This window comes from Pan troglodytes, chromosome 5 (genome assembly GCF_028858775.2).
Source record: "Pan troglodytes isolate AG18354 chromosome 5, NHGRI_mPanTro3-v2.0_pri, whole genome shotgun sequence".
NCBI lineage: Eukaryota > Metazoa > Chordata > Mammalia > Primates > Hominidae > Pan > Pan troglodytes.
This window is the reverse complement of record NC_072403.2, coordinates 99,695,803-99,714,703: the sequence shown is the minus strand read 5'-3', so window position 1 is coordinate 99,714,703 and position 18,901 is coordinate 99,695,803. Positions and strand designations below refer to the sequence as shown.

Sequence of the window (18,901 nt, the reverse complement as noted above, 5' to 3'; positions counted from 1 at the left end):
AGTGAGCTATGATCATGCCACTGCACTCTAGCCTGGGTAATAGAGTGAGGAAAAAAAAAAAAGGATAGTGCTATATACTCTGTGGTGCTCCTCTGACTTTTCTCTTGTCTAACCTAGAGAGCTCCTCCTAATAACCCCAGGCCCTGGGCAGGGGCAGACTTTATTGCCACCTGCTATGCCTGATTGTTACTGGGAAAATATTGGATTTTTTGTTTTCCTTCTTTAATTTTAAAATAGTAGGTATTTTCCTTTCACATATGAAATCTGTACTCTTTTTTCGTCCCAAAATTGAATATCTCACTGCTTTTTCTTCTGATTATAAAAGTAATTCATGCTTTAAAAAAATTCAACAATATGAAAAGGGATAAAGTGGAAAGTGAAAACTTCCCATAATTCCATTCCCAGAGGCCACAATTATTAGTTTCATATGTTTTTTCATATCAGATGGGTAATATGCCAATGTTGTAACAAGGTTTGAGGATGGCCCATCTCACACATGTGCATGATCACCCAATCATCTTGCTCATGAACTACAAAAGGATCTAATATGTATTCTTTCAGATACATATTACACACACACACACACACAAATATATATGTGTGTATACATATATGTATGTACCCCGAATATACTATGTATAGTACATAATATATACTCTATATGTTAACAAAAATGGGGTCATATTATCCACTCTTTTCTGTGCCTTGCTTTTTTAATTTTTCTGAGATAGAGTCTTGCTCTGTCACTCAGGCTAGAGTGCAGTAGCATGACCTTGGCTCACTGCAACCTCTGCCTCTTGGGTTCAAATGATTCTCGTGCCTCAGCCTCCCAAGTAGCTGGGACTACAGGTATGTGCCACCATGCCTGGCTAATTTTTGTATTTTTAGTAGAGACAGGGTTTTACCATGTTACTCAGGCTGGTCTTAAACTCCTGACCTCAAGTGATCCACTTGCCTCTGTCTCCCAAAGTGCTGGGATTGCAGGCATGAATCACCATGCCTGGCTTTTTTTTTTTCTCTACAATTTGTCATATACATTTTACATACCGATCCATCTCATTCTTTATAATTTTTATAATGGTCTCTCAGTATTCTTTTGTACCATAATCTCTGCCCTCCACTGAAGGGCATATATGATGTTCTAAGTTTTTCTTAAATACTGAAATACTGCAATAAACATATATGTAGATGTATGCCTATGCATGTTCTGATTATTTCCTTAGGATAAATTTGTGTAAGTAAAATAACTGGGTTAAAGCTTATGCACATTTAAAATATTAAAACATAATGCCCAATAGTACACCAGAAAAATCATATCACCTTCCTCTCTTAGCAAGTTTCCTTCAGTTACCTTTATTTTTCACTGTTGCCAATCTGACAGTCCAAAAAAAAAATTAGTACCTCACATTGTTGTAGTAATTTGCATTTCTTTGAATATTAGTGAAGATGAGTATCTTTTCAAGTGTTTGTTAGCCATTTGGTTTTTTTCTTCTACAAATTGTTTGAAATTATGTGTCTGCACTACTCAATCTGTTTAATCCCCCCATCCCATATATACGTACATTTGATTGAGAGTATCAGGGGCAGGTATGTGATAGGAGCTGGGCCAATAAATTCCCTCTTCCAGGAATTTGGGTTGGAGAATAGGGCACCTCTAGTCTGCTGTATTTAAGCCAGGAAATCATGCAGTGCTGTCTGGGTCAACAATTTTTTATCATGTACATCATAAAAAAGAGAAAGTAGGTTTGCAGAATGAAAAGAAACAGGGATACCTTGGAAGCAGAAGAGATGAGGGCTTGTGGCCTTGATCACATCCTTTCTCCAGGCCTGTGAGAAAGTTCTGTGTCCTTAAGCTAGTTTGATTGGATTTCTGTTAAGATAAGCAGTATCACAAGTTCTCTTCATAGGAATGTTAGGGTGGGGAGGGAGGAAATGGTTTTGAAAGAATATTCTGATCTTTATTTTCCTCCCTCCTGGTTCCTAAGAAGCCCAAAGAGACCCTAAGAAATCTGGGATCCCAAGCTTTGAGGCAAGCCAAAGCAAAAAATTGCACAAAGGACCACATGTGTCATCACTGTATTACTCCTTCAACTTGCTCTTCTAGGATTCCCCATCTGATCAGTTGCCACTCAGCTCCCTGTCAGCCTGATCTCAGTACTGCAGCGTTACCATAGTATTGGCTCTGTTTATTGAGCACTCACTATGTACTTGCTAAGTGCTTTGCATACATTAATTATTTGACCATAGTGCGTATATTATTGCTCAATTTGACAGAAAAGGAAATGATGGCTTAGGGAGGTTTAGTAAGTTGCCCAAGAACACTCAGCTAGAAAGTGGAGGAGCAGGTTTCCAGTTTCTGCTGTCTGATTCTGCTATACCTCCTGCTCCAGGCCAGCTTGGCGACTACAGCCCAGAACTTAGGGGACATTGGCTTCTAGGGCAGAATGGTGGTCTCCAAGATTACGACTTCAGGCGCCCTCTTACTACCACCTTCAGATCCTTGTCTTTCTTAGAACAGGAGGTACACTAATAACCTAGCAGCTAGCACATTTCTGGCCACAGGCAGCGCAGCCTCCCTGCCCACTTCCAGTGTGAGGTTTATGCCGGGACCCTTTGTTGAGTAAGCAAGCTCTGAAGGTTGTGCAGGTACGTCTTAAAGATGGGCTGGGTTTAACAAAGGTGTACTCACTCTCCTCTCTACACTGTCTTCCCTTAGACACAGGCTTCCCATCCCCCCTGTGGTCTATGTCCTCTATAATAATGATAGCAAACACTTATATAGAGTTGGTCATTCAAAGCCCTCTACATATACTAGCTCATTTGCTCCTCATATCAGCCCTTAGAGTTAGATACTATTAATATCCCTGTTTGGGAGGCCAAGGCAGGATGATTGCTTGAGGTTAGGAGTTTGAATCCTGCCTGGGCAATATAGTGAGACCCTGTTTTTACAAAAAATTAAAAGATTAGCTTGGCATGGTGGCATGTGCCTGTAGTTCCAGTTACTTGGGAGGCCGAGACGGGAAGATCACCTGAGCCCAGGAGTTTGAGGCTGCAGTGAGTTATGATTGTGCCACTGCACTCCAGCCTGGATGAAATGGATGATAGAGTGAGACTCTGTTTCTGAATAAATAAGTAAATACAAAAATAAATAACCATCCCTATTTCAAAGATAAGGAAATGGAAGCATAGACAGGTTAAGTGACATGCTCAAGGTCACACAGCTAGTAAACAGCAGCCAGGATTCCAACCCAAGTATCAGACACTCCTTTGAGTAGTTGATGAAAGCTAAGACTTGCTCCTTAGAAAAATGCATATATTTGTGATTTTGTATAGTGTCAGGGTTTCATGTCAAGGAATCCCCCTATTGTAGGTCGAGCACTTTGCATAGGAGGGCTCAGAAAATTTAGATGTCCTCAGGGGCCAGGCAGGAATGTTAATGAGTGAAGGGGCTAGATGTGAAGAAAGACAGTGGGCCTGCAGAGTTTTTTCTTCCCAAAAGCACTCTGATGAGAACAACCAACCAAAGCAAATCCCCTATACTGGACCAGGAAAACTCACTTGTAAGCTGACCTCAATCAACTATTATACAATCAGTTGGCGCTTCTGTTAGAACACAGCATAGGCCCTTATTTGCTATAGACTCCCAGCAGGTCTGTCTGGTGATCCTAATATTCTGGTATGTTGAACTGCTCTCCCAGCTCAGGGTGGACCTACAGCTTATTCCAGGCAGAATCTCCCCATATGAACTCTAGAGCTGATTTCCACTTGACTTTCACCAAACCTCTGGGTATCCAGGACCCCAGCTACTCTTGCTTGGGCTTCTGATGGGCTAAGGATGTTTTGAAGGTGCAGTTGTTCAGGTTGCATGAGGCAAATGGTGTTACTCCTGCAGACAGTCATGAACATGGAGAGGGGATAGCTGGCTCTCAGAGACTCTGGATTTAGGCAATGGCAGTTCCCAGCTCCCAGGTGGCTCCTGGACTCTGGAAGATGGCCCACTGTAGCTGAGATGTGTCTGGTTTCTGTCTTCCTGGCCTCTTCAGCCCAGCCCTCTCTTTTTTGATCCCCTAATCTCCCTCTTGTCTTTGTTCTTCCCTACACCCACTCTCAGGAAGTTAGAAATATTTTTCTAGTCCTGGGAAAGCTGCCCTCTCTCAATACTGCTGCTATTTTTTCTCAGTGGCACTTGCTCCATTTTGTTATTACTGCCTCAAAGCACTGGGCATAATTCGCTTAATAGGTTTAGGCTTTTTGGAAACACAAAAGCTAGAAACCATTTCTGCTTTCCACTTGGTAATGTTCCTCTTCTGAAGCAATGAATCACGTGCTCGAATGTGATGCAAGGAATACATGCTTGAATGGAACGGAGTGGGAGAGAAAAAGAAGGGTGGAAATATGGGAGAAAAAAGTTACCATTAATTATTAAAAATATTATTCTACCACATATTCATCTTAAGACTTTTTTACACTTTTTTCTTTTATTTTAAATTATAAAATAATTTTCTTTGACAAATTATAATTGTATATAATGATGGGGTACGCAGTGATGTTATGATATATGTATATAATGTGGAATGACTGAATTAAGCTAATTAACATATCTGTCACCTTAAATACTTACCATTTATTTCTCCTAACTAAAACTTTGTACCCAAGACCCCTTTACATTCTCTCTTTTTTTTTTTTTTTTTTTTTTTGAGACAGAGTTTCGCTCTTGTTGCCCAGGCTGGAGCCCAATGGCATGATCTTGGCTCACTGCAACCTCAGCTTCCCAGGTTCAAGCGATTCTCCTGCCTCAGCCTCCTGAGTAGCTGGGATTACAGGCAGGCACCACCACGCACAGCTAATTTTGTATTTTTAGTAGAGATAGGGTTTCTCCATGTTGGTCAGTCTGGTCTTGAACTCCTGACCTCAGGTGATCCGCCTGCCTCGGCCTCCCAAAATGCTGGGATTACAGGCTTGAACCACCGCACCCAGCCTTTTTTATTTTTTATTTTTTTGAGATGGAGTATCGCTCTGTTGCCCGGTCTGGAGTGCGGTGGTGCAATCTCGGCTCACTGCCACCTCCACCTCCTGGGTTCAAGCAATTCTCCTGCCTCAGCCTCCTGAGTAGCTGGGATTACAGGTGCCTGCCAACACGACTGGCTAATTTTTGTAATTTTAGTAGAGACAGGGTTTCACCATCTTGGCCAGGCTGGTCTCGAACTCCTGACCTCAAATGATCCACCCGTCTCGGCCTCCCAAAGTGCTGGGAATACAGGCATGAGCCATCGCGCCCAGCCACATTCTTTTTATTTACTTATTTATTTATTTATTTGAGACAGGGTCTTGCCCTGTCACTCATGCTGGAGTGCAGTAATATGATCACAGCTCACTCAGCCTCAACATCCCGGGCTCCAGTGATCCTCCCACTGCATCCTCCCAAGTAGCTGGGACCACAGGCGAGTGCTACCATGCAGAGCTAATTATTGTACTTTGGGTAGAAACAGGATTTCGCCATATTGCCCAAGCTGGTCTTAAATTCCTGGGCTCAAGCTATCCTGCTGCCTTGGCCTCCCAAAGCACTAGCATTATAGGGGTGAGTCACCACACCTGGTCCCCTTTATGTTCTTGACAACCCCCAAAAACTTGTTTATGTGGGCTATATTGTATTGATGTTTATTGTTTTAGAAATTAAGATGGATAAATGTTTCAAGTATTTACTAATTCATTTAAAAATAACAATAAACCCATGACATGTTAACAAAAATGACTTTAAAAAAACCTGTGTTTTCCAAAACAAATGAACAAACAAAAAAGATTTACTGAGAAGAATGGCATCATGTATGTTTCTGCAAGTCTTTTTAATGTCCAGCATAAGAGAAGACAGTTGGATTCACATCTGTGGTTCTGTACTCAATGTGTTGTGATATATCACATGTCACATAGCTTCTAGAAAACTCCCCGATACACTGGTGAGCAAACGAGTGAAAGACACAAATGACATCTTAGTATTTGGTGAAAATACCTTTACCCAGAGGACCGCCTGAAAGGACCACACTTTAATAACTGTTTGATAACTGTTCTTTCAAATCATGACATATACGCAGTCTAGAGTGCTAGTCCTGGCAGGAAACATACATAGTCATCATCTTAAGGAGGCAATACATGGTCAAGGGCACTGATTTTGGAAGCAGACACTTCCAGGTTTGAAGCTCAGCTCCTCAACTTCCTACAGAGTGGCCTTGGGAAGGTTACTGAACTTTTCTAAATTCCAGATCTCCTACCTAGCAATAGAGAATAGTACCTACCTTACTGAGTTTTTGAAAGATAATGTAGTATTTTCCAAACTTCCTTAGTCATAACATTTGCCAAGTCCGTGTAAGACCTATACTATTATCCTCTTGGTGTTTTTCTGTTGCTCACTTTTTAAACTTCAATAAATGTTTTAAAAGGAAATTTTATATCACTGTTATAAATGCAACACTACTTGCCCTAAATTGAAGGTGCAATGAAAATTAAAGAACTTGTTGCCTGAGAAAGTGTTAAGCCTAAGGCCTACTCTTTTTTAATAACAAAAGGAAGTAAGTTGATGTTAGAAAGTCATTCAAGACCTGCACCAAAGGGAGACTCTCTGCCAGGTGTAATTAGGAGTCAGAGGCTTGAAGAAGGAACAGCTTTCTCAATATGTGATGCAATTTGATTTCTGCCTAGCCCATGTACCACTAAACCATCAACTACCTGAAGCCATTTCCTGTATCACCCCACACTTCGGAGACAGTGAGATCATGCATGTAAGCACTAAGCTCAATGCCTGGCACAATGTAAGGACTCTGCCATGTAGCTTTTGTTATGTTTTCTAATTCTTTCTTTTCTTTTCCCACAGGGGTTAAATGAGTCACCTAAGCCTGCAGCTATTACGTGAACTATGACTATAATGTGTGTCTTATATCCCCTTGTGGGTAAGGGCATGGACTCTAGAACTGGGCTTTGCCACTTCAGTGTTGTGTGACCTTGGGCAAGGGACTCAACCTCTCTATGTCTCAGTTTTCTCATCAGTAAAAGAATGATACAATAGCAGCTAATTTATAAGAGTAAATGAGTTAATACACATAAAGCACATGAACTATGACTATAATGTGTGTCTTATATCCCCTTGTGGGTAAGGGCATGGACTCTAGAACTGGGCTTTGCCACTTCAGTGTTGTGTGACCTTGGGCAAGGGACTCAACCTCTCTATGTCTCAGTTTTCTCATCAGTAAAAGAATGATACAATAGCAGCTAATTTATAAGAGTAAATGAGTTAATACACATAAAGCCCTCAGAACAGTGCCTGGCACACAGTCAACACTCTGTATATATTAGCTAATAGTGTTCTTTTTCACCATGCTGGCTTTGATGGTGGTAGTCATTAACAGGCAGCTACACTACTATAGAGAAATTTTTCTCAAACTACCTGAAGGAACAGATTTTTTCCCCAATCCATGTTTACCAATAATTTAGTAAATAGAACAAAATTAATTACTAGAAAAAAGAAATAAAAAAGAGAAAATATGAAATATAAGCCCATATTTTTTATTATTTGATTCAATAGACATATTTTAATAAATATAATCAGAGGCAGGCCGGGTACAGTGGCTCATGCCTATAATCCCAGCACTTTGGGAGGCCGAGGTAGGCAGATTGCTTGAGCTCAGCAGTTCAAGACCAGCCTGGCCAACATGACAAAACCCTGTCTCTCTCTGAAAATAAATAAATAAATAAATAAATAAATAAATAAATAAATAAATAAATTAGCTGGGTGTAGTGGCATGTATGAGGTAAGAGAATTGCTTGAGCCCAGGAGGTTGAGACTGCAGTGAGCCAAAATGGGACCACTGAACTCCAGAGGGTGACAGAGTGAGACAAAAAAAAAAAAAAAAAAAAAAAATCAGAAGAAAAACAGGAAAAGATAAATTACAAAAAATGTACATATTGTTAATTGAAAGCCTAGGTATACACAATTAATAGAGTCTTGCTTCACTACTTTCTTGTTATTCCTTATTTGTGATGAAACAAAAAGTCATGAAGGAAATAGCAATTCTCTATGTTAAATGCTGATATGTACACTTGAAACAAACACCTTGTATACTACTATTTAAATTTTTTCATGGCAAAAACCACATTTACCTTTGCACCAACCTAATAAGATCCTAAAGGCATGTTTCACACTGTTGACTTGGGTGGTAAAGAAACTCTGAAGGAAGGAGATGGATTAAATTTTACAGAGCAGCATAATGGAAATAAGTAGAAGTGGTTAACTAAAATTTTCTTTCTTTTTTTTTTTTTTAATACAGAGTCTTGCTCTATCACCCAGGCTGGAGTGCAATGGTGCAATCTCGGCTCATTGCAAACTTTGCCTCCTGGGTTCAAGCGATTCTCCCATCTCAGCCTTCTGAGTAGCTGGGATTACAGGCACACACCACCATGCCTGGCTAATTTTTGTATTTTTAGCAAAGTTGGGTTTTCACCATTTTGGCCAGGCTGGTCTCGAACTCCTAACTTCAGATGATCCACCCGCCCCAGCCTCCCAAAATGCTGGGATTACAGGCATGAGCTACTGCTCCAGGCCTAAAAAAATTTTTTTAAAGAGAGTCTCACTATGTTCCAGAGGGCACAAAACATGTCTCCTACAAAGGCCTCATTTTTTTTTTTTTTTTTTGTGGCGGAGTCTTGCTCTGTCGTCCAGGCTAGAGTGCAGTGGCATGATCTTGGCTCACTGCAGCCTCTGCCTCCCAGGTTCAAGTGATTCTCCTGCCTCAGCCTCCTGAGTAGCTGGGATTACAGGCACCTGCCACCACACCCAGCTAATTTTTGTATTTTCAGTAGAGACAGGGTTTCACCATTTTGGCCAGGCTGGTCTTGAACTCCTGACCTCAAGTGATCCGCCCACCTTGAGCCTCCCAAAGTGCTGGGATTACAGGCATGAGCCACCACACACACCCTCACTGTTTTGTTTCTCCATGGAACCTGACACTTGAGTACCAAGCTTTAAAAGATGATTGATTATTGCAGTATCACGTTTCTGTTCTAAGTGATTGAGTTCTCCAAGAGTATTGTGAAATGACATGGTCCACATGACTTATTTGCCTTTTCTAAGTAATGTCTTTCATCTTTTCTCTAAAACAGCTAGCACTTACCTACAGATCACTAAAAATCATTCCCAAATTATATTAACCACATCTTTTACTTCACCTAAATAGACAGAAGTTCAGGATCCTTTCATTCCTCTTGGTTCCTTGACACTCAAAATGTGAACCATAGACCAGGGGAAGCAATGGCATCACCTGGTAGGACACCATTGGCATCACCTGGTAGAATCCAAATCTGCATTATAACAAGATCCCCCAGGTGACTCACAGGCATCTTAAATTTGAGAAGCTCTGCTCTAGTTCACTTAACTTCTTGGCAGATGTGTCAGTGACACTATGCCACGGTCCTCAGGTGTGTGGCAAGCCCTCTGTGAGGCCACAGAGATACTAAGATAACTAATAACTAAGACATGACCCCTGTGATAGAAAGTAATAGTCTCTACTCTGCTCCATTTTAGACTGTGTGACCTTAGGCATGAGCCACAAATTCAATAGTAAAATGGGATTAACACTATGACCATGTAGGATTTTTATTAGGATAAGCTGAGAACACACCTGGGCCATGGTGGGATCCTCTGTAAACAATAACTTTTATTAGGTTGGTGCAAAAGTCATTGCAGGTTTTGCCATATTCCCCTCACATATTGCCAACCTAGGCTGTAACTCACCTATCTAGGCAGGATTAAAGTGACACACACCCTAAAACCCAACTGCACTGATTGGGAACTTTAGATGTTATCTGAGTTCCCTCTTTTGCACTCTCTCTAGTGATATTTGTGTACATTTCTCCTCCACTAGACTATAAGCGTAAGGGAGGGGCAGTGTCTTCTTCATCTTGCTAGCCTCCGTGTTGTCAAACAGTGTCTTAGACATAGCAGACTCTCAGTACATGGTTGTTTAAACAAGAAAGACTACTCTAGGTGTTCAAAATAATTTTTGTGTGCACCCCAATCTCATCTTTCATGTCACTTTTCATATTCCAAAATAAACTGCCAACACACAGATTTAATGAACCCAATCACTATTATCTTCTGTTGTAACCTAAAAGGCACAGTAGGTTTTAGAGGTTGGAAATTAGGCCATAATCCTGACAGTCACTACTCCTGTACTGCATGCTTATCAGAGAACATTCAATTGGGCTGGCTGATTCTCTTCTCAATGAATACTCATGGCCTTTCTTTCAGAAGGGTTGTGAATTTTTAAATTGACAATTGTGCATGACCAAAACATTAAAAGTTGAGACTCCATTAGAATTGGAATGTCAGCTGGAGAATGGTTGGGAATATTAGTTTGACAGTTTTGAGTCTGAACTCCCACTCTTCTTTGCGAAGACATGTAAGAAGTCTTTGAAACACAATAGAAGATAATAAGGAACATCCTAGAAAGGCAGTCAGAGGTGAGAATTAAACTCATTACCCAGGAGTAAGACAAAATTGAATAAAAGTCATTGGCAGCATTCTGCTTGGGTGTGTATGTGGTGGGGGCAGCTGGCTCAGAAACTGGACCTCAGCAGCTGTAACTGGACTGTGGGCAATCTAATAGACAAAAAGGCTTGGGGAGATTTTGGAGTTTTCCTTAGCATGATAATAATAGACATGGCTAACTAAGGGTTTATTATGCACTAGACAGTATCGTGTGATGTACTGGCTTTTAATTTCCAGATTGATGGTAACTGGGATGACTTTTTTTCTCCAGAAAAAAAATTGTATTTTATTTTTCCAAATTATTATGATAAATGGGACTTTTGAAAAAGAATTTTCAGACAAGCTTGTAAGATAGAAAGTAAGCTTTGAAGGTAGGAATGTCTTATTCCCATGGACCCACTCCATGACCCCACTACTCAGAGGCAAACCGTACCAGGAGTGTGAACTGTCTCCTTTAAGTACAAGATGGGGACAATTCCTTGTACTCATCTGGCCACAATATATAACAAACTGTGGCACACAAGTTTCAGATAAAATCTAGCAATTTTTTGAGTACTCTATAAAGCCCTAACTTTAACACAAGCCCTGAGGACTGCAAGGGACCAATAATCAGTCCCAAGGTGATGCTTGTTATCAGTGGGTGGGGTTAGGAAAGCTGCTCCTGGGGTAAGAGTTGAGCCTCTTTTTTCATTTCCTTCACACCATGCACCTGGCTAACCCTTATAACAATGGGCTTGCAGAGGAAGCCCAAAATATTGGGGAAGTGCAGGCATCATCTCATTCTCTCAAAAAGCCTCATCAGAGAAGGTTTGTGGTGGCATCATGGAACCACAGGACAAAAGGCACAAGAGGGAACGAGAGCCTGACACAGACAGTGACACCAATTCTGAGTCAGGCTTGGACTTAAGCAAGACAGCGGAACAGACAGCTGCAGTAGAAGGTGTGAGGGAATTCTAAAACTAAATGACGAGGCGGGGCTAGAGACAACCTTTAGGGGCTTGAGGTCCCCCACCAATGGGGAGATAGTGTGTGAAGCTTTTCATTATTCATCAAATGTTTACTGTTTAGTTTATAGCTGGCACTCTGCAGTGATTAGAACATGCATGGTCCAAAGTATTTCATGTATTTAACTTTCCAAACAACTGAAACTTTAAATTATCTGAATCTTAAATACCTTCTATGGGATATTTTCTTTTTCTTTTCTTTCTTTTTTTTTTTTTTTGAGATGGAGTTTCGCTCTTGTTGCCTAGGCTGGAGTGCAATGGCATGATCTCTGCTCACCACAACCTCTGCCTCCCAGGTTCAAGTGATTCTCCTGCCTCAGCCTCCTGAATAGCTGGGATTACAGGCATGCGCCACCACGCCTGGCTAATTTTGTGTTTTTAGTAGAGACAGGGTTTCTCCATGTTCGTCAGGCTGGTCTCGAACTCCCGACCTCAGGTGATCTGCCCGCCTCGGCCTCCCAAAGTGCTGGGATTACAGGTGTGAACTACTGCACCCAGCCAGGATATTTTCTTTTTTTATTATTATTATTTTTTTAAATTATACTTTAAGTTTTAGGGTACATGTGCACAACATGCAGGTTTGTTACATACGTATACATGTGCCATGTTGGTGTGCTGCACCCATTAACTCGTCATTTATATTAGGTATATCTCCTAATGCTATCCCTCCACCCTCCCCCCACCCCACAACAGGCCCCGGTGTGTGATGTTCCCCTTCCTGTGTCCAAGTGTTCTCACTGTTCAATTCCCACCTATGAGTGAGAACATATGGTGTTTGGTTTTTTGTCCTTGCGATAGTTTGCTAAGAATGATGGTTTCCAGCTTCATCCATGTCCCTACAAAGGACATGAACTCATCCTTTTTTATGGCTGCATATATTCCAAGGTGTATATGTGCCACATTTTCTTAATCCAGTCTATCATTGTTGGACATTTGGCTTGCTTCCAAGACTTTGCTATTGTGAATGGTGCTGCAATAAACATACGTGTGTATGTGTCTTTATAACAGCATGACTTATAATCCTTTGGGTATATACCCAGAAATGGGATGGCTGGGTCAAATGGTATTTCTAGTTCTAGATCCCTGAGGAATCGCCACACTGTCTTCCACAATGGTTGAACTAGTTTACAGTCCCACCAACAGTGTAAAAGTGTTCCTATTTCTCCACATCCTCTCCAGCACCTGTTGTTTCCTGACTTTTTAATGATCGCCATTCTAACTGGTGTGAGATGGTATCTCATTGTGGTTTTGATTTGCATTTCTCTGATGGCCGGGCAGAATATTTTCTAATATCATGTTTGTTACACATTTTTTGAACTGCATACTAAACATAGTTTGTGCTTTTCTTGATGATTCATGGTCACTGTCTTGTGCTCCTTACTTAGGGTTGCCAGATAAAATACAGGGTACCCAGTAAAATCTGGATTTCAGCTAAATACATGCAATATTTGTGACTTTCTTTAAAAATAGAGATAGGGTCTCACTATATTGCCCAGGCTGGTCTGAAACTCCTGGCGCAAGCAATACTCTTGCCTCAGTCTCCCAAAGTGTTGGGGTCACAGGCATGGGCCACTGCATTCCAACCTGTGACATATTTATACTAACAAATTATTCCTTGTTAATCTGAAATTCAAACTGAATTTGAATTTGGGCATCTTATATTTTTGTTAAATCTGGCAACCCTACCACTGTTATATATGATGTTATAATAATACAAGGGAGCCTCAGCTGCAGTTGAGCTGCGGTAGGGCTAATTGTCCTGACAGGGAGGTGTTGTTGTTGTTGTTGTTCTTTTTCAACGTTGTTGTTCTTTTTCAATTCTGTAGTTATTTTTGACAGTCTCTTTTATTGCTATCCAATGATTCTATTGCTTGTTGTAGCCAGTGTATAGCACCTTTAATTCTCTTTTCTCTCTCCTAGTATATTCTTCCAGTTGGTTTGGACTGGAAAATAAGATCCCCAAGCACATTTGAATTTTCTGTCAAGTTAAGAGTAAATAGTTTTTGAAGAAGGGTGCAGGTACTTGAGGGCACATACTTAAGAAAAGTATGCAAATTTAAAAACAAGGACTTCATAATATCTTAATGTGACTGCCAGAGATTATCCTGTAATTTCTTTTCAACGTTCCTCAGGCTAAGTGAATCATGGTTTATTTCCTGGAGTGCATAGGGCATTGTATAAGGAGAACTCAGTCGCTGATGAAGAGGTGAAAGCTATATTAGGTTGGTGCAAAAGTAATTAAAAGTAATGGCAAAAACTGTAATTACTTTTGCGCCAACTGAATCGATAAAAGAATTTGCAATTGTGTTTTTTACACTTGAACGGGATGCTGAATGTTCTTGACAATCTTTGGGAAGAGTCAGATACTGGTCTGGCTTGAGTAGTTAACAGGTAATCTTGCCTTGAGACTGGATCGCACTAGGTGACCTCTTGAAATAACTGGCAGATATATGGTTCTGCGTACTCTGTGATCTACCCAATCGACTCAAAATAATGACCACATCCAAAATTATGAAAACTGAAAAATTAGTCAGCATCATATCTACAACAGAAAGTACTGTGTATTCCAAATATGGTGCTTAGAAGAGATTTGGGCCAGCTTGCAAAATCTTATGCAGAAGGAATTACAATGTCTCTTCTTCCCTAACTGCACTCATTTACACAACGATTAAACAATTTTTCTGCCCTAGACAATCCTTGTTCTGAATATAGATTTGAAGTGGCTCCTGAATTAGAACTGCCGTTCCTAATGCTGAGCCTATGATTATTCAAACTCAGCATGAGAAGTCAGCAAACACCTCCCCACACCTTATATATTTGCATTTATCTTTATTTGACATCAGAAAAAAATTGTTTGAAAATGATTTAATATAAGCAGACAATCTTCAGGCTCAGGATGATGAGGTCTTATGTTACCCAGCTATGTCTACTTTTATTGGCTTTAGTCAAAGAATGACTCATCAGAATCAGATCCTGGAGAATATTTTGGGAGGTGTTAGGAAAGTCTAATACCAAGCAAGACCAGTATCTTGGTAAAATAGTTTAATTTTCTTCAGAGGCTTCTGAGATTGTACAAATCAGAAAATACTTGCTAGGTCATGGTAAAACTATTCTAAATATGTTAAACCTTTAAAACTTGTTACAGGCTTTTTAGTTACAACAAGAGCAATTCTGGTCTGTGTAGGTCACTGGAGCCATTAGCTGTACAGTATATTTAGATTCATGTGACCTGATTCAATTTATTAATGTGTTAAATATAGTTTTCTTTTTCTTATTTTTTCTTTCCTTTTTTCTTTTTCTTTTTTTAAACATTTTTATTTTTTGTAGATATGGGGGTCTTGCTATGTTGCCCAGGCTGGTCCCGAACTCCTGACCTCCTCCCTGCCTCGGCCTCCCAAAGTGCTGGGACTACAGGCATGAGTCACTGCCCTCAGCTCTTTTTCCTCTTTAGTACTTCCTTCCCCCCATCTCCCATCTTAAGGTCTGCTGTCTTTTTCTTCTTGATCAACAAAATAAATTCATTTTTCAAATATATTGTGGTGGCTTACACTTGTAATCCCAGCACTTTGGGAAGCCGAGGTGGGAGGATGGCTTCAGGCCTGGAGTTCAAGACCAACCTGGGCAATGTACTGAGACCCCGTCTCTACAAAAAATTTAAAAATTAGCTGGGTATGGTAGTGCAAGGTTGTAGTCCTAGCTACTTGGGAGGCTGAGGCAGGAGGATCACTTGAGTCCAGGAGGTCGAGGCAGCAGTGTGCCTTGATTGTGTCACTGCACCCCAGCCTGGGTGACAGACCAAGTCCCTGTCTCTAAAAAATAAAAGTAAAATATACTATGTCATGACTTACGGCTTTTAAGTATTATCTTTATTTTCAAGTTTAGCCTAATAAATACTTTTGTAGGTTTTTTTTTTCAACAGCTTCCTTCTACTCTAAAAGGGTTGCTATAGTATTTTAGCAGATCTATAAAGGAACAAGGATAATGTGGGCTACTGGGGATAGTGTGATAAAAAATGTTTAAGAAATATTCAGTGGACATTTACTGAAGTGTGCAAGGTATTATACTATTGGTAAGGAGCTAACACAATGACAGGAGAGGCAGATTCATGAACAGAATTTTATTGCAGTGTGGTGAGGATAATGATGAAAATATGCAGATAGGTGTCTCTTTCTCTGTGAGGCTATAAAACTAACTTGGCTTTGAAACACTGCGGAGGGCTTCCTGGAGGAGTTAATGCCTGGCTTGAGTCTTAAAATATAAGTAGTCAGGCAAGAAGTGTGGAGCAGAGAGCCTAAGCAAAGACATAGGTGAATAGGGAAGGGTCTCCCTTGTCTTTTTAGTTTCTGAAGTAGCTTCCTGAGTCATTGGTAGAAGGGGAGGCACCCCAGCCCTGTCACTGTTTAATCGTGACAGCCTTTTGCAAATATACTGTGCAGCGGTGACCACACAGGCAACTATTATGACTAAACTATCAAGTTTACCAGATATCCCCCACCACCTTTAAGTACAACAACACTTTGCTGGCTGGGTGCAGTGGCTCGGCCTGTAATGCTAGTCTGTAATGCTAGCCTGTAATGCTAGTGGGAGGATCACTTGAGGCCAGGAGTTTGAGACCATCCTCAGCAACTTAGACCTCTGTCTCCACAATTAAACAAAAAAATACTTTCCTCATTTTCTAGGCATTCTGGTATATTTCAAATGATAGCCTGATAACCACAATCCTCTCTGTATTAGTTTCTTACAGCTGCCATAACAAAGTACCACAAACTGGATGGCTTAACCTACAGAAATTTATTGTCTCACGGTCTAGAGAATACAACTCTGAGAAGGTGTTTTCAGGGTTGGTTCCTTCTGAGGACTGAGGGAGAACAACTTCTCTCCTAGCTTCTGGTGTTTTGCTGGCAATCTTTGGCATTCCTTGGCTTGTAGAAGCATCACCCTAATCTCTATTTTCATGTTCATGTTCATGTGGGTCAAAATTCCCTTGGGCCCATGCCTGGGTCCAAATTCCCACCCCCACCCAGTCTCCCCTTCACCCTGGCCTTTTTTTCTTTTCTTTTTTTTTTTTTTTTTTTTGAGACAGGGTCTGGCTATGACACCCTGGCCGGAGTGTGGTGGTGTGATTACAGCTTACTGCAGCCTCAACCTTCTGGGCTCATGCAATCCTCTCACCTCAGCTGCCCTGAGTAGCTGGGACCACAGGTGTCCACCACCATGCCTAGTTAATTTTTTAAAAATTTTTGTAGAGATGAGGTTTCTTATCATTGCCCAGGCTAGCCTCAAACTCCTGGCCTCAAGTGATCCTCCCACCTCGGCCTTCCAAAGTGCTGGGATTACAGGTGTGAGCCACCGCACCTGGCCCGAATTTCCTTTTTTTTTTATAAGAATACCAGTCATATTGGATTAGGGGCCCATCCTACTACATTTAGCTAATTACGTTTGAAATAATCCTATTCCTAAGTAAAGTCATATTCTAAGGTACTGGAGGTTAGGACTTCATATGAATTTTGAAGTCCTTGAATTCCCTCAAACATAGGGAATTTAACTCACAACATCACATTTCAAATGTAGGTTTTATAACTTATGGGCAAATCTTAATTTCAGAAAATATTACCAAGTGTTTAGAATTTACTAGAAATTTACCTAGTAGGTGTCTTAGTTAAGCTGCTGTTTCATTAAATGCTTATCTTTTTCAAAAGATTTTCCAAATGTAGGAAATGTAGGATATTTCCAAATATCCTAAATTAAAACTAGAAGGGCTTACTTGTTGACACAGTGTGATCAGGACTGCTGATCTCTGAAGCACTGGACAATTCTATAAAATTGTCTATAAAAAAGAATATATTGAACTACTTCTAAATATGGTTTAAAAATAATAGACAAAATGGCTATAAAACATCTGTTACTGAATAAAGAAGAATACATGAGCATTGGAAATCAGTATTTATAATCATTTGACAGTTGGCATTCACAAAATTGTTTCATATTGCACTGGTGATAGTTTCTACATATATCACTTTTTTTTTTTTTTTTTTTTTTTTTTGAGACGAAGTCTAGCTCTGTCACCCAGGCTGGAGTGCAGTAGCTTGATCTTGGCTCACTGCAACCTCCGCCTCCCGGGTTCAAGCGATTCTTCTGCCTCAGCCTCCTGAGTAGCTGGGACTATAGGTGTGCGCCACCACGCCCGGCTAATTTTTTTTCTTTTTAGTAGAGACAGGGGATCACCATGTTGAACAGGCTGGTCTCGAACTCCTGACCTCGTGATCCGCCTGCCTCGGCCTCCCAGTGCTGGGATTACAGGCGTTAGCCACTGCGCCCGGCATCATTTTCTTTTCTTTTCATTTTTTTCAGACAGAGTCTCGCTCTATCACCCAGGCTGGAGTGCAGTGGCAACATCTCGGCTCACTGCAACCTTCGCCTCCCGGGTTCAAATGATTCTCCTCTTAGCCTCCCGAGTAGCTGCGACTACAGGCGCGCGCCACCACGCTCGGCTAATTTTGTATTTTTAGTAGAGACGGGATTTCACCATTTTGACCAGGCTGGTCTCGAACTCCTGACCTCAGGAAGATCCGCCTGCCTCGGCCTCCCAAAGTGCTGGGATAACAGGCGTGAGTCACCATGCCCGGCTACACAGATCACTTTCTAAATTAGCGCTGTATTTGATTCTTATTTTAGGTATGTGACTAAAAGTACAACTTCTAGAAACACTTTTTTCCCCCCTCCGCTTACAAAATGGATCCATCCAATATCTATTACCTAAACATTTCACTGTCTTTTGATTAGTTTTGTAACAAAGTTCACAATATATGCACCAATATTCAACAGAAATAATGCAATGTCTGATACCACTTGCTTTTTACCCAACGCAAAACAATTTGATTCTGTAAGTCGTTCAAGTTCTGTTCATTTACAGAAGCAAAGCTGGCTTTACAGAATTTCATTAGTGGATGAAGCAGCTACCTGCGAAGGGTAAAGCATCAAGTTGAATCAAGGATCCTGTAACCTGATACTATTACTGTTGTTCTGTCTGCCAGTCCTAAATAGGTTTCATAATCTCATTATCTCCTATCCTCTCCATGTGAAAGGTCTTGTTTTGGGTACTGTCGCTACCGAAATTAAGCTAACTTTGACTAGAGATTGGTTTATTATATTTCCCAGATCTGAAATCACTGTGGGAGCAACTATACGGAGAATCTTAAAAGATTTCTACGTCGCTTAGCCTGCTTTTGCCACGGGTTCGCTTTCCCATCTCCCACTGTCTCAGAACCTTCTCTTTTTTTCTCTTTTGCTTAGTTCCTCTTACCCTCAAGCTGTGTAGGGGGATTTAAATTCCAACCCGGAACTCGGAATCGCGCGCCTTGCA

The 18,901-nt window shown here is 40.8% G+C and overlaps 1 non-coding gene across 1 annotated transcript; it reads right to left on the bottom strand.

The window, feature by feature from the left end:
• Positions 1-438: 438 nt before the first annotated feature.
• Positions 439-542, bottom strand: LOC112209679 (small nucleolar RNA U13). The gene has a single exon (XR_002944501.1). It is a non-coding gene; the product is annotated as a small nucleolar RNA U13 (small nucleolar RNA).
• Positions 543-18,901: the final 18,359 nt, after the last annotated feature.